General features: G+C 47.6%; 1 protein-coding gene across 1 annotated transcript in view; it reads right to left on the bottom strand.

Annotated features, from left to right (window-relative positions):
- MISP (mitotic spindle positioning) overlaps positions 1 to 17388 on the bottom strand; it is an 89867-nt gene that overhangs the window by 8608 nt on the left and 63871 nt on the right. The gene's annotated exons all lie outside the window — the stretch shown is intronic.

Here is a 17388-nt window from a genome sequence, read left to right as displayed (position 1 = left end):
GATAAGAACATGGATTAAAAACATTGCTGAATTAGCGATCATAACAATAAATAAGCAGCAGGGCGTCAGCAACCAAGTGTGGGGAGTTAAGAGTAAATGATAGCATTAATAAGGAAAGGAGAACCATGTGAGGGAAGAGGGCCCTGCTCGTGAGAGCTTATATTATAAAGGAGAGGGGCAGACAGACAGTTGTGACACAGATGGTGTAGACAGTGAGGAAGGAGCATGGAGCAGTGGGTTAGGATGAGAGCTAGAAGGCTTTGATGAAGTAGTTGGTGTTGAGAGCCCTTGAGGTGGAGGGTCTGATAGAGAGATAATTCCAAAGGTGGGGAGCAGCACGGACAAAATCTTGGAGAGGGAAATAGGAGGAAGTAATTATTTGGCAGGAGAGGCGACATGTATTTGTGGAGCAAAGTGGGCGGGCGGGAGTGTGAAAGGAGATAAGGTCAGAGATGTATATGGGAGAGGATTTGATGAGGACTTTGTAAATGAGTGTGAACAGTTTGAATTGGGTTCTGAGGGGGAAGGGGAGACAATGTAGGGCTTGTAGGAGAGGAGAGGCACATGTAATACTTTTGTAGAGGAAGATGAGCCAGCATTGAGGACAGATTACAGTGGAGAGAGATTGGAGGCCAGAAAGCAGGTTACAGTAGTCCAATCTTGAGATGACCAGTGAGTGGATGAGGGTCTTAGTTGTCTCCGGGGGGATTACAGTGTGTGGTCTCAAAGCAATCCCCATAGTTTATAAATATACCAAGATCGATAAGATCATTACCAGACTAGTTGATAGATGAGACTGGGTGACCTCCATTGGCCTTTATTGTCATCTACCGATCTCACTAAAAGGTCCCAGGAATGCCTTAAGTCAGGGGTATTCAACCTTTAAGGTTGTGTGGGCCACATAAAAAATTCAACGAAGCCGAGGGCCACTAAGCTATACTGCGGTATTTAAACTCTGCCCTTCCTCACACAATTATGACCCATAACTGACCCCTCCTACAATTTTAATTATGTCCCATAACTGCCCCCCTCTGCAGTGCTCTCAGTAGTGCCACTTATACAGTGCCCCCAGTAGTGGTCTCCCCTATGCAGTGGCCCCAGTAGTACTCCTTATATAATGAACCCAGTAGTAGTCCCCCCTATGTAATCCCCCTTATATAATGCCTCCAGTAGTAGTCCCCCCTATGCAGTGCCCCCAGTAGTGCCCCTTATATAATGCCCCCAGTAGTAGTCCAACCCTATGCAGTGCCCCCAGTAGTGGTCCCCCTTATGCAGGCCCCCAGTAGTGATGCCCCCTATGCAGTGCCCCCAGTAGTGGTCCCCCTTATGCAGGCTCCCAGTAGTGATGCCCCCTATGCAGTGCCCCTTATACAGTGCCCCCTGTAGGGTCCTCCCTATTCAGTGCCCTCAGTAGTGGTCCCTACTATGCAGTACCCCTTATATAGTGCCCCCAGTAGTGCCCCCCCATGCAGTGCCCTCAGTAGTGGTCCCCCTTATCCAGTGCCTCCAGTAGTGCCCTCGGTAGTAGTCCCCCCCTATACAGTGCCCCCAGTAGTGGTCCCCTGATGCAGTGCCCCCAATAGTGGTCCCCCTGATGCAGTGCCCCCAGTAGTGGTCCCCCCTGATGCAGTACCCCCAGTAGTGGTCCCCCCCAGTTTTTGCCCCAAGTAGTAGTCCCCCCCAGCAGTGCAGACAAACAAACACACACACGTGAAGAAAAAAAAACACTTACCTGAATCCCCGCTCCTGCCGCCGTCCGCTCCTCCGTCCTCCCGCGCCGGCCCGCTCTGAATTATGAGAGAGACGTCATGACGTCTCTCCCATTACCCACTGCGGGAGCCGGAAGGCGGAGCTCATGAGTGAGCTCCAGTCCGGCTCCTGCAGTGGGCGCAGCAGCCAATGTGAGTCTGTCTGACTCTCATTGGCTGGCTGTCAAAATCAACACACTGCTGCCGGCGCTGGCAGAAGTGTGTTTGTTTCTGTCTGTAGTGCAGACTGCACTTACTGCGGTCTGCACTACATAACTATCGGTGGGCCACGGGTTGAAGACCCCTGCCTTAAGTCATGTAGCTTCTCAGCCAAGTTGTGAATGGCAAGATCTCAATTCATTTGCTATCTATTGTGGCCAGGGGTATTTCAAGAGAGGAGGAGGCCCGTGTGCAGTCTACATCACGAGCCCCGTCCTTTCAGTCTGGTGGCCAGCAGCGCACTGAGGGCAGCGCCACACACTTAAAGACTGTGGGCACTAGAGTGTGCTCAGAGTGCCCAGAGTCTATAGTGCATGCGTAGGTCACCGGGAAATGGTCATTTTCCCTCTACTGCGCATGCGCAAAATGACAGAAAAATGGCCGCGTTGGCCATTTTCCAGGTGTTTTTAGAGTGCTGACGCCGGCGCCGATGTGGGACTCCGGAGAGGTTAGTATAATATGGGTGCAAGGGGTCCGTGTGCACCGTACACCCTGCACCCATTATAAATAAGCCCCTGCGTGTGGCCACAGTGTGCATTTAGGATTGTACTGTTCTGTTGTAAACTATGTAGACAAATGTGATTGGACACTGACAACAAATAAATCCACAAGATTTTATTGATGTCAGTACTTTATAGATCCACCATGTGCAGTGATTACTGTAGACACCCTTCTTGGCAAACTGTCCACAAGTTCCTGGACAACAGCAGGCGGTATGTTTTGCCATTCTGCCTTAAGTACAGTGACTCTGCCTCTGTGACAATGAAGTCAAGTTGGCCTAGAACGCATCCGTCACTCCAATTCGTCACAGTGGTTCTCAATGGGGTTAAGATCTGGACTCTGAGCTGGCCAGGCCATCCAGGTTACCAAATTTGCTGTATACCAGTCAAGCTTCGCCCTAGAAACATGACAGGTGGCATTGTCGTCCTGATAAAAACATTTGTTGTTTCCATAGAACTGCCACAATGTAGGGAGCACAGAGTTATCGAGAACAACCCTATACTAATTTTATACCTTCACAAACACTTGTCTTCTGCAGGAGCACACCATTCCTCTTTCGCTGGGGTGTCCTATCACTTTTGTCTACATAGTGTATTCGCATATGTTTTAATGAAGTGTGTCAAAACAGATCTTAAACACACTCACAAATTCACCTTATACTGTAGATCTGTACTGGGCACAAACAATTCAGTAGTTTGCAATACAAGGAAGAGAAAAGTGTATTAATACAATGTAACGCACTGACCTGTAGCTACCAATGCATTGTGTAATACCATGGGGATTATACTGGTCTGTTTTCTTATGTGGTTGATAAAGTATAGAGGATTTGAGACATGCAGTGTTGTGACAATAAACAAGACAAGCGGTATATCATTACCCAGCTAGGATGAGATATATATATATATATATCTTCTGCTAATGCTCAGAGCTTGACCTTCTTTAGAAAATATAAACGCACATAAAAAAACAGCCTATATAAAAAAGTTGACTGATTTGTACAAAGAGGTGTAAAGAATAACTACGATCCTCAATAGCCTGTAACTCCTATTCACATGCAGAAAGAAATTTATCAATGGCGGTAGTGGGGACTCCCAAAAGTATCACACCTTATGGCTGAATATAGTGTAATGATTTGGGGGCGGGGAGGGGGCATAATTAGCAAAAAACCCTTGCCAGGACAGTGGCCCCATTAGGAGACTGTACCAGCAGAGAGGTTGGCAATAAAGTGATATCTTATCGCTCTAACTACTGCTGGCTAGGACATTGCACATGCACAAAATGTGATCGCCAGGAGCATGGATACTACAGTTTATGTGATTTTAGAGAGGAAAGCCCTTAATAAATTGACCTCATGGTCTCCAGACATCAACATCAGTTGCTAAAGGGGTCTATGTACTAAGCCTTGGATGGAGATAAAGTGAACAGAGATAAAGTACAGCCAATCAGCTCCTAACTGCCATGTCACAGGCTGTGTTTGAAAAATGGCAGTTAGGAGCTGGTTGGCTAGTACTTTTTCTCTGTTCACATTATCGCCATCCAAGGCTTAGTAAATAGACCCCAAAGTCCTAGTTGCTTATTTATGCAAGACTCCTCTTGTTTATGTGAGACCAAACAATAAAGCGTTCTAACTAGTGTATTCAGTCATCAAAGTAGGGGCTCGATTCAGACCCGCTCGCTAGATGCGTACGCTCGCTGGATGCGTATGCAAATTCGGCTATGTGACAGCAAGGCGGGAGATCGCACGGCAAGGCATAAGCACGCCCACTATGTTTTGGTGTGCGATCGCTCTGTGTATGCAGACACCCACCAGCCTGTCTTAAGATGCCCACTTGTGCACATCATCTCCAGGAAGTGTATGCAACCATTGGTACCATCGGAAGCGAACGCAGCGCTTGTGGTTGACCTTACCCTACCACAAGCACTGCGAGCACTTCAGTGTAAAATTCAGCCAAGTGATGTGTACTATGACGCTGCATCTTAATTATGCACTCCTCTGAAATGGCGTTAAGATGCTCGGGTACGCCTGCGTTCACACCTTCACTCCCCCATTTCTAGTGCCCAGCCCCTGTCACCACCCACAAACGGCTTCTCCTGTCACTCATTCTGCTGGGCTATCTATGCGCAGCGAGTGAAATCATCCCGATCGCTCGGACTAGCTCGCGCACGCACACTGCAATGCATATGCAAGTGCAGATTGCATACATCGGCAGCCTGCTGCTCACTTGTTAATCATCCCAATATCGAATGGTTGAATCAATGGGCTATTGTCAATTCTTTGGGAGAGGGCCAGCGGCAGTATAAAGTAAAGAGTTGCTCTACACTCTGCATGGTGCATGTCCGGAGCATCAGCAGCTTTGAAGACACCATTCCAGACCACCTGCAAGCCAGATGCAAGTGCTGTGGGGCAGCGATTGTGCTGTCCCCCGAGTCCTGGGTTATGGCACCGCTCGCACCCCCCCTCCCCCCTACGAACCTGCCTGTATAAGGCCATGACAAGGGCAGAAAGCCATACTTACTGCGGATTTCTGTTTGGGGCCTCAAGAGGGGCTTATCTGGGCTACAATTGAATAGCCTCGGGCACTGCTTTGAGGCTAAATAAAGCTTCAAGTCTGATTGAATCCGGCACATAGCATTGTTGTGGAGTACTACCCAGGTCAATAAATAACAACAAGTCCAAGTTTAAGCTTTTTTGCCTACCTTCCCGGACCTGCAGGAGGTTCCTGATTTTCCAGGTAACCCACTGCACACCCTGGGAAGCAGGCACTTCTCCCGCATTCTACCCACTTCCTAGTGTTGTAAAAGTCTGAAGTTTGATGTGGGAGGAAGCTGAAAGTGCAGAACTTGATTGAGAGGTGTGGAAAGGAGAGAAAAGACATGGGATCTGATTCAGACCCGGTCGCTAAGGAGCGATTGTTTGCTGCCGGGCGATTGTTGCTCAGTGCGCATGCGTATAATTCGCAGTGCGCATGCGCAAGCCAGTCTCAGTAATGGGGAATCGTGCGCATGTAGCACACAGACTGCCTGATACTTTGAGTGACAGTGCCGTTTGTGGGTGGTAACAGGGGAAGGTGCTTGTAAACAGGGTGTGGTGTTGCGAACGCAGGCGTGTCAGGCCAACAAAACGTTGTTTAAAGGGCGTGCATAATTAGCAAAGTAACGTCATCATACACATCACCTGCATGTATTTCAGCCCGCACTGATCGCAGTGCTTGCGGCGGGGAAAGGCAACCTCAAGGACTGCGAGCAGCTCCGATGCTTCTTGATGTTAACGATGAATCAAACAATTCCAGGAGATGACGTGTGTTGCGAGGGGAAAGGGGGCGTCTTAACACAGTTGCGAGCACTCAGTGCCGTAGCTCGCTAAGACATAAAGGGCGTCCTTACGTCACGCAGTGCGAGCATTTCATTTAAATATCCGGCCCCTTTTTGCCAGCGAGCGGTCGCATCTAGTGAGCGGGTCTGAATGATCTCCATGGTCCAAGCTCCATGATTGCTGCGATGGATTGTGCTTGGGCCCTGAAGTAGATAAATTGAAAGAGTAAAGAGCAATGAGAGAGATGGTTACAGAGCAAGTTACATTCCTAGGTCAGCAATAGAGAGAACGAAAGAGATAAAACTCAGCATGAAGGCTGAGCAATTGTATGTTAGAAAAGTACCCAAGTGATTTAGGAATAATTACTGTTTGCTCACTGGTCAACATGATTTTTATTTATAAGAAAACTGAATAATGACTCTAGTGCACAGACAGTGTAATGGTTAGCATTACTGCCTCACAGCACTGAGGTTGTGGGTTTGATTCCTACCATGGCCCTAACTGTGCGGAGTTTGTATATTCTCCCTGTGCTTGCATGGGTTTCCTCCACTCCAAAAATATACTGGTAGGTTATTCGGCTCCCAACAAAAATTATTCTTAGTGCCCATGTTTGTGTGGTAGGGTATATAGACCGTAAGCTCCACTGGGGCAGGGACTGATACGAATGGACAAATATTTTCTGTAAAGCACTGCGGAATATGTGTGTGCTATATAAATGTCTGGTAATAAATAAATATGTGATTAGAATTTTTCCATCAGGCATAGGGGCAGATGTACTAAGCTCTGGAAAATGATAAATTGCAAAGTGATAAACTGCCAACCAATCAGCTCCTGTCATTTTCAAACACAGCCTGTAAGATGACAGTTAGGAGCTGATTGGTTGGTAGTTTATCACTTTCCAATTTATCACTTTCCAGAGCTTAGTATATCTCATACTTGCCTACTCTCCCAGGACTGCCGGGTGCCACTCCCGGCCCTCGCAAGAGTAGGCCAGTCCCCCGGATTGGCCATCGTCCCCCGTGCTCCCCCATGGAAAAGTGGGTGGTCCGGGGGTGCGATGACGCGATTTGCGCTGAATTGCGTCATCGTAGCCCCGGCCTCGACTTTATAATGCCTGTAATATCGGCATTATAAAGCGGGGGCGGGGCCACAATGTCACGAGCGCACCAGAGGGGGCTGCCAGAATGTTGGTAAGTTTGGTACATCTCCCCTATAGTGTGTTTTTGATAGTTACTTTTCTTTTCTTCATATTTTAGTGTTCTTTATGTCCTGTCATACACAGACCGACAGAGGCATACAAACAATATGTCCCCCTGTATTCCCTCCCCACTCTCCCCTCTGCCTCCAGCAGCTTCCTCCTCCTCCTCCTCCATGCAGCCTGACCTGCCAGTGTAGCCCCAACCCCCTGGTTGGGTCAGAGGAGCATATGTGCTGGGCTCCTCCAATCAGGGCTCAGCACATGGGGCTTCATTCAGAGGCGGCCGTACGGTCTACGACCGCACGGCCGCCTCGATGTTTGTCCAGTGCGCATGCGCACAAGGGAGCCGGCTCCTTCGTGCGCATGCGTGAGACCCGCTACGACCGACAGCGCCGGTCGTAGCGGGTCTCTTTCCAAAGGGGGCGAGCTGTTGATGTTGATTGACAGCTCGCCCCGTTTGGAAGGCGGGCCGGGGGAGTGGCAGCCCAAACGGAGGCGTTCCCATGGGAACGCCTGCCATTTGGGGGAGGCCCCACTGACATCACTAGTGATGTCAGTGGAGAGCTTTCGGCTCTGACAGAGCCAGAAGCTCTCCAGGGCTTACGACAAGTGAGACCCTACCCTAGGGTCTCGTTGTAAGCCCTGATCGTCGCGATGGTCTATGACCATCGCGACCATCACCAAAGTGGTCGTTAGAGCTGTGGGTGTAAACCCCCAGCCTAACGACCGAAACAGAGGCGGCCGGTCAGGATGCAAGCGGCCGCCCAGTTTCTGAGCGACCGCTTGTATCCTCCGACCGCCTCTGAATGAGGGCCATTGTCCTGTGACCCCTGGATGTCTGTCACCATAGCAGAGCCTCTTAGCACAAGTATTTGTTGTATTAGTTGTTAGAATATTTTCAATAATGCCAAGAAAGTGTTTAAATCATCCAGACAATTTCTGTTATGTGTGTGGTGAAGTAACCTTCAAATCTCAGAGGCAAAATTTCAGTCTACTTGTAAAAAAGTGTTATGAACTTTACTTAGAGTGTAAAGTTGGTGATCTGGATAAGAACTGGGCCCCACATATATGCTGTGTATCATGTAGTAGGCTTCTCACTGGCTGGAAATATAGGACCTGATACAGACCCGCTTGCTAGATGCGATCACTTGCACCCAGCGTATGCAAATTCGACTAAGTGACGGTATGGCAGGCGCTCGTTCGGAAAGGCATAAGCATGCCCACTCTGTTTTGGCGAGCGATCACTTTGTCTCTATAGACGCCCTTTAGCTTATGAGGAGTAACCCACTAGTGCACGTCATCTCCAGGAAGTGTATTAAAACATTGGTACATCGAGGACAATCGGAAGTGATCGCAGCACTTGTGGTTGCCTTACCCTACCACAAGCACTGCAAGGACTTCAGTGTAAAAAACAGGCATGTGACATGTACTATGACGCTGGCTGTTAATTATGCACGCCTCATAAACGGCGTTGAAACACTCAGGCCCGTTACCACCCACAAACGGCCTCTCCTGTTACTCATTACACTGGGCTTTCTTTGCTGGGCGAGCGAGCAGATTCCGATTGCTCTGAGTAGTTTGCGCATGCGCAGAATGAAGCGTACCATCGGCCGCGAACGAGCAAGCGCCCACTTGCGAGTGGCTCTGAATGAGCGCCATAGTTCACATCATATGCCATTTGCAATTCCTATGATTTGGAGGGAACAGAAGGACCATTCAACTGATTGCTATTTCTGCTTAACTAACATTAGAGGACTCCCACCTAGACTTCTTCCCAAAAAATCTTGGGGCTTTCAGTGATGAGCGTTTCAATCTGCAGATTTCTACAAGGGAAAAGAGCAGAGCCGTAACTAGACTTTTTGGTGCCCTGTGCCAGAAAGAGCATTGGCGCCCCCTCATTTTTCATAGGGACATAATGCACCCAAAAAAGGGTCATGGCTTCTTGGGGAAGGGCAGGGAAGGGATAGGAGAGGCCAGGAGATACTGGGGATGAAATAAGAGGAAGCTACAAGCAAGAATGATAATAAACAGAAATGTTACAGGCACAAACAGCGCCCCCTGACCTGTGGTGCCCTGTGCGATGGCACCAGCCGCACTACCCTAGCTGGAAAACAGGTACCAAGGCAAATGGAGTTCCAGTATGCTAGCTGACTATTGCTGGACCATGAAGAGAGACATCCAGACCCTCCAACATGACCCCTTCCACAATTTAGAAAATGCTCTGCACCTGGACTTCCCACTTAATGTATGATTACTGTCACCTGTGTTGAACTAGTTAATTGATGACTGCGATCATAAATTAGGTGGGAAGTCCAGGAGCAGAGTATTTTGTACCTGATGGAAATGGCCATTTTGGAGGGTATGTACATCCCAAAGGCAAAATATGCCCAAAAATCATCATCTACAACTTTTTAGGTCACACAGGTAAATGAGGTGTATATTTATCATTTAGACTTACGTGAGTACTAATTTAAAAAAACTTTAAACGGATGTCACACAAAAACCCTGCCCGATGGATAAAATCTGAATGCATATTCGAATTCAGCACAAAAAATACATTTAGATCAATTTATTTAGTTCTTGTGAAAGAAAAAAAGTTAATTTTTGTAGACCAGTATAGCCAAAGTTGAGAATGATTCAACAGTGAGTTGGAATCTAAGGGACTGGGAAACAGTTGAACAAACTTTGACCAACATTTGAGACCAGATTATATCAACTAAATATATTACAGTTTTATGTGTTTAATGAACTTGGTTTGGACTACGAGATGCACTAACAAAACTCTTAAAGGTTTGTATTGAAAAGATAGGAGCTGAGTTGATAAAATTTTCAGAATTAACTGCAATAGTAACAAAGTACGTTCTGGATATTGTGCCTATTACGGAGTCATATCCTGGATACTCTCATCAGCTGGAACTTGGTGACCTGGCCGTGAGTATATCCTCCCCATCTACCCCATCTGTGTCACACCTGTTTGTCTGCCCTACCCTCTTATGAGCAGGGCCCTCTACCCTCTTGTGCTTCTCCCTTCTTTACTTTCATCTACTTCTTACTCCCCACTAGGGCACCTAACACTTGGTTGCTTTAGCTCTGCTGCTTATGTGGGTGTTATGGTTGCTAATGTGGCAATTTATATTATCGCTGTCCTGTATTGTATTGTACTGTAAGTCTTTTGTCACCTATTTATTTTCATACATTGTAAGGCGCTGCGGAACACTTGTGGCGCCATATAAATAAATGATGATAATAATAATAATAATAAAAATAATAATAATAATGAGTAGATAATGAATTAGAGAAATCCATGCTACACTGTCAACCAGGTGTTTGCTGCAAATGGTATTAGAGGTAAAAAAAATGAAGGTCCCACGATATGTGAGTGTTAGCTCTTGAGCCATAAGATCAGGGAGCTCATTCAGACCCGCTTGCTAGATGTGTTCTTTCGCTCCCAGCGTATGCAAATTTGGCTAAGTGACGGCACGGCAGGCGATCGCACGGCAAGGCATAAGCACACCCACTATGTCTTGGCGTGCGATCACATTGTGTAAGAAGACGCCCACCAGCCTGTCTTAAGCCGCCAACTAATGCACATTATTACCAAGAAGTGTATGCAAGCATCGGTACATCAAGGACCATCGGAAGCGAATACAGCGCTTGAGGTAGACTATACCCTACCTCAAGCACTGCAATCACTTCAGTGTGAAATACAACCAGGTGATGTGTACTATGACGCTGCCTGTTAATTATGCACGCCTCTGAAACCGTGTTATTTTGGTCAGGCACGCCTGCGTTCACATCTACACTCCCCCGTTTCTAGTGGCCAGCCTGTTATCACCCACAAATGGCTTCTCCTGTCACTCACTCTGCTGGGCTGTCTATGCTGGGCGAGCGAACGCTTCCCGATCTTTCACAGTGGTTTGCGCATTCGCACTGCGATGCATACGCATGCGCACAATGCGAACCATTGGCAGCTACTGGCGAACGGTTCTTAGCGTCCAGGTCTGATTCAGCTCCTAAGGTCCTTATACGGAGGTGGCCGGATTAATAATGGGGCTAATGGAGCTACAGCTCCAGGCCCACCATCAGAATAGGTCCACAGAAGCAGCTGCTGAGTATGCTGCTGTAGACAGGAATTTTTTTTCCTTCTACAGCAGCCTGCGAGTGGCTGTCCGAAGCCCAGCCCCCACGTCCGCGCACCCTCCCCCCCGCACACAGCTCAAAAGCCTAATGTATAAACGTGATGGCGGCTCATGGAGGTCTTCAATAGCCCTCCCAGCGCCGCTAACACACAGTGTCAGTAATTGATCACTTCATATTTTTTCACACTTGGGGCCCGATTCAGACCCGGACGCTAAGAAGCGTTTGCTTGTAGCTGCCAATGGTTCGCATTGTGCGCATGTGTATGCATCGCAGTGTGCATGCACAAACCACTGCGAAAGATCGGGAAGCATTCGCTCGCCGAGCATAGACAGCCCACCAGAGTGAGTGACAGGAGAAGCCATTTGTGGGTGGTAACAGGCTGGCCACTAGAAATGGGGGAGTGTAGGTGTGAACGCAGGCGTACCTGACCAAAATAACACCATTTCAGAGGCGTGCATAAATAGCAGGCAGCGTCATAGTACACGTCACCTGGTTGTATTTCACACTGAAGTGATCGCAGTGCTTGAGGTAGGGTATAGTCTACCTCAAGCGCTGTGTTCGCTTCCGATGGTCCTCGATGTACCGATGGTTTCATACACTTCCTGGAGATGACGTGCGCAAGTGGGCGTCTTTAGACAGGCTGGTGGGTGTCTGCATACACAAAGCGATCGCACGGCAAGACATAGTGGGTGTGCTTATGCCTTTCCGCGCGATCGCCTGCCATGCCGTCAATTAGCCGAATTTGCATATGCTGGGAACGAGCGTTCACATCTAGCGTCCTGGTCTGAATCGGGCCCGTGGTTAAAAGTGTTTTTTTGTATAGCCTTAAGATATCTGCTGGCTTGTTTCTGTGAGAATATTGTCTCAGCATCGCAGGAGTGCATCATTTATGCAGAGCCGTAACTAGACATTCTGGTGCCCTGTGCCAGAATAAGCATTGACGCCCCCCCACCCGCCACCCCCATTTTTCATATACAGAAATTCTGCTTAAAAAGGGAAGTGACCTCATGTGGAAAGCCACAGCATCACGGCACACCACCATTTTCATCATTGGGGTTGTGCCCAGCACTCCTGGAGATGCTGTGCTGTCCCAGGATCTATGTAGATGTGGGGTAGAGCCTGGGGGCAGCCCGGCATCACTTGCACCAGTGGTACAGACCGTTAGTTAAAAAATGGTACTGTAGAAGCAAAAACAGTAGAGTTGGAGGGTCTGATGCATGTCTAATGATTTCTACCCCTAATTTTCTAATAACCCCCAACCTCTTAGACAGACCCTTGTCTAATTACCAACTACTCCTAACCATACTTGCCTATCTTCTCGAGTCGGCCGGGAGCCTCCCGAAAATCGGGTGCTGCTCCCGGTCCCCCGGAAAGGCAGGCAAGCCTCCCACTCCCTGGCGATCTGTCTGGCCCCTCCCCACAATCACCATATAAACCCCAGCAGCGGAGGGGCCGGTGACGCGATTCAAGCTGAATCGCGTCATCGTGACCCCGCCCCCTGCTTTCAAAATGCCATTGTGAAAAGGGGGCGGGGCCGCCATGACGGGATCGCGCTGTCACGCCCATGCCCCGCCCCTGTTTTTGTGTCACTTACCTGGCCACGCCCCCCCTGCTGATGAAGCCCGACAGCTCCCTACCGGAAGGAGGGAGCTAAAAGTCGGCAACCCTACTCCTGACTCTAACTCTTGTCTAATGATCCCCACCCTTAATGCAGACCTATTTCTAATGATCCCTTCCCCTAATGAAGATCCCTGACTATTGACCCCCACTCCTATTGCAGACCCATTTCTAATCACCCCCTCCCCTAATGAAGATCCCTGACTAATGACCCCCTCTTCTATTGCAGATCATTAATGACTCCCCTCCCTAATGCAGACCATAGTATAATTATCCCTACCCCTAATGCAGACCCCTGGGGGGGTGGGGTCTGCACATAGCCTAGTAATGGGGCCCAGCCCTGCAGCTCTCTCAGCTCCCCCCCCCCCCCAACCAGGCACCTGTAACCGGCTATACTGGGCACCAGTGAGATCTGCTATACATGCAGGCAGCCTCATTACCTTCGAGCTGGCTTGGCATACACACATCCTGCAGTCTGGATGAGGGCTGGTATGCTGGGGATAAGAGCAGGCAGCAGGCGGGGTGAGGTCCTGCAGTTTTTGTTGTTATGTGTGCTGCTCAGGAGTAGGGGAAGTTTGGGAGCGGTGTGGGATTTCAATACTGCAGGGATCGCAGAGCCGGAGTAAAAAGAAAGAGCTTCTTTACTTCCCGGTGGGCAGCTCCTCTTAACAGGTTCCGAGTCCACTGAGCGGCTCAGCCCCGGAGTCCTCTTCAGATGCAGCAGCAGCACCACACAGGGAGTGGGACAAGACAAGCCAGCGCTGCATATGCTGCCTGAAAGCACAGCAGCCAAAAAGTGCAGATCTCACCCACTCCTCCCCCTTACCTAGGTGCTGATGAGTCTGATAGCCGCGCGCAGGCAGGGGAACCTCATTCAGTTCAGGCGTCGTGACATCAGCACACAGCTTGTTCTTTATGGGCATCATCAGGGCAGCGGCCGTGCCGCCCCCAGAACATTGCGCTCTGTGCAACGGCACCGGCCGCACCACCCTAGCTACGGCCCTGCATTTAAGTAGCACTGGCCAGCCGAGAGGCTTCCCTGTATCTGTGAAATGGATATTGTTTGCAAGATTGACCCAGTATTTTTGTGACATTAATCTGTTGGACATATTGGTTGTTCATCTGGTTACTGGTATACGGCTCCCAGACAAGCATTGTTTAGGTAAATCACGTATAAACAACAGAGAAAAATATTTTTATTCTTTTATGTCATATAGGATATTTTATTAGGTGTTTTGAATAAAAGTTAAGTTTTATTTTCATCATTCCCAATTGTCAACATCTACAGGGCATTTAAATTGAATTGTATTCATGTCATGACAATATTTTCATAATTGTGGTTGTTAGTTTTCCCATAAAGTGTGCTCCCTACAAGAGTCTCTCTGTCCTCTTTTCCTTTGGAACCACTTAGAACAAAAGTAAAGTGGGCCCAGTGCAAGTCCCTTAGGACCCTAGACCATTGGTTCCCTACTGTGCGCCGTGGCACCCTGCGGTGCCTTGGGAGACTTGCAGGGGTGCCAAATCAAATTATTTATGGTCAATGTAATGTAAATATGTGGACAAACAGAAGTACAAACCTGTCCACCACCACATTACTGGACCACAGGATTATAGGTAAGCACAATTTACTTCACTTTACTATTTTACTACATTTTTTTCTGAATTTCTGAATAACAAACTTAGGGGTGCCTTGAAAACAATGCTGATACTCTAGGGCACTGTGATTCAAAACAATTTGGGAACCACTGCCCTAGGCTAATGGGTGGGCCCTACGCCACTCCAGGTGCATACTTAAGGGGGTTTTAAGATGACTCCCCCGGGACCAGTCACTTTACTAAAGACTGTCACTTATCTTTCAGATCCATTTCCCCCCCGCTGTCTGTGACCACATTCTCCTACTGACAGCACGACACATGTAGGCTGTGTAGGACGTGTGCAGAGCAAGAGAGGCATACACAGGAGTATGTACAGTGTTGGATGGAAATAAGTGTGGGGATAGAGAGGGTTATTAGTATAAGGCAGTGATTCCCAACCTCAGTCCTCAAGGCACACTAACAGTCCTGGTTTTAGTGATATCTATGATTGTGCACAGAAGGTTAAATCAGTATAACTGTGGTACTAATTAAGTCACTTGTGCTCAAGTATGGCTATCCCTAAAACCTGGACTGTTAGTGTGCCTTGAGGACCGTGGTTGGGAACCCCTGGTATAAGGTGTATGGGTGCAAGGGAGTTCCTTTAATGTTTGGGAGAGGGTTGGGGGTTAATCATTTAATGGTGTGTAGAAAGTCTTCATTTATTTGTGGGTTATTTATTTCATGCTCTGGCAAAAGGTTGTTATACATCCCTACACAAAATAATTTCTTGTCCATGCGATAGGCAGGAAAAAGAGACAAAAAGGGACATAACGCAAAGGGTCTTAGGTAGACTCCTAAGACATTTGCAGCAGTCTGTCAAAACTGCCAGAACAGGTGAGAGCTTTACAGTCTGCCAACTTTTCTGATTGTACATAAAAGAACTGTTGTCTTATTTTGGCACCGCTGGAACATATGCCTGCTTGGCAACCTTTGCCAGGAGAACTCCCAAAATGTGGGGGTATCTCAGAAATGTGTAGCCAACTATGAAGATATTTTTCACTAAATGATGGCACTTCAATGCTGTGTGTATAATTGGCAGGTAGGCACAGCATTGTAGAGAAATTTTTAAGGCAAAGGAATGTGGCAGAGGGCCGCCTAGCACTAATCTTACCCACAGTTCCACTCATTTCTTAAAACGTCTCTCCTGTATCTACTCTATCATCACACCAGTTTATACTTATTTTCTCACTTAGACAAATAGGTGCTTGAGGTTGGAAAGTGTGAGCTACTGTATACAATGCTACGGATAATACTATGTATGGGGTATGCAGAAAATACTACTAGAAAGCACCCAGCAAACATGGGGTTATGGTGCATACACACGGGCAGATTTTCTTTCAGATTTGAACGATAACGATTTTAAAAATTGTTCAATCGTTCATATCTGAAAATAAAATCTGACGTGTGCCTGCAACGATGAACAATGCGCATTCCCATTTGTCAGATAACGATATTTGACATCTAATGTGTTTGCAGTCAGATTTGTCAGATTTCATTCATTTTAATACAGGCAAAAATCGTTCAAATCGTTGGAAAAATCGTTCAATCGTTCATCTGACATATCTGACCGTGTGTATGCACCATTACATTTACAAAGTCAGTGAGTCACTAGTGACTGAATATACTGTATGTTGTCAGATTAAGGGGCCTATTCATTATCACTAATTTGCCTGTTACACATGCGGAAATGCTAGTCTCTGCATGTTTAAGCAATGGGACGATTTCTTTATTAGGGGCATGACCGGGTCGCCTAGTATTCAGCAAACTCCGAAAACTGAAGGTTTTCAGAGTTTGCCTTCAGGAACCAACACCATCTTCAGATAGCGTTGATTTGCGGAGCCCCACTCCTTCCTGTTGAAGGGGCTTGGCAGGAATCCAGGTAGTGCAGCCCGACCCCTGTAACAGGATGCGGCTGCACACATAGTATGTTTTTATTTTTTTGTAAGGAGGGGGTCTGGCCGCACTTCCCTGAGTTGACCATGCCCCTTCTCAGGACCGGGGCCCAGCGGAGCTGTTGGAGGCACTACTCCTGACATCTTAAAGTAAAGCTGGAACTCAATTAAAAAAAGAAGGGTGGAAGGGAGAGGAAGAGGGAACCAATTCATGTAACATGGTAGGTTCCAGATACAAAGTTACTTGCTTTTTGATTTACTCCCAACTCAGAATTGTTATAATACTTTATTACAACATTTTAGAACAAACCACTGAATTTAAATACATTTTGGAGTAAAGATTAGGCGAGTGCAGAGCATGTATGATTTTTTTAATCTAAATGGTGTGGTCATTTACTCAGGAACCACAGACAGCTGAGTGCCGTGGATTAAAGCATATTGTTTATGTACATTTTTGTGGTCACATTTTCTCTTGCTCCCCATTTTTCCATATGTAAGCCAATTCTTGTCATCTAATTCCTCAGGTGCCCATTAATTGATATGCTTGGGTGAGGTTTTGTCTCTTTAATCTAATGAGCTAGCATGCCTAAACCCATGATAAAAGCATAGTTTGTGTATAAAAATGAGGTGAGTGCAGAGCATATATTAGATATAGAAATAAAAATGTAACATTCATTTATATAGCGCCAGCATATTGCATTGCGCTTTACTGTTGGTAACAAAACAGCAATAAAACAAAACTGGGTAATAACTAGAGATGAGCGGGTTCGGATCTCAGAGATCCGAACCCACCCGAACTTAGGGGATCCGAGTCAGATGCGGGTCGGCTCGGGTTTTCCCGCCTAACTCGGATCTGAAAACGAGGCAAAACATCATCATCCCGCTGTCGGATTCTCGCGTGTTTTGAATTCTATAAAGATACCGTGATCGTCGCCATTTTTCATGCCGGAGCTTTGCTGCATAATTGAGGTTGTCCTGTCCATAGGGGCTGGCTGGCTGTTATCCATAGGGGCTGGCTGGCTGTTATCCATAGGGGGTGGCTGGATGTTGCTGGCTGTTGTCCTGTCCATAGGGGCTGGCTGTTGTCCATAGGGGCTGGCTGGCTGTTTTGAGGTTGTCCTGTCCA

Source organism: Taudactylus pleione, unplaced genomic scaffold (genome assembly GCF_031769625.1).
Source record: "Taudactylus pleione unplaced genomic scaffold, aTauple2 ptg000044l, whole genome shotgun sequence".
In the NCBI taxonomy this organism is placed as follows: domain Eukaryota; kingdom Metazoa; phylum Chordata; class Amphibia; order Anura; family Myobatrachidae; genus Taudactylus; species Taudactylus pleione.
This window is presented reverse-complemented; position numbering and strand designations above follow the sequence as displayed.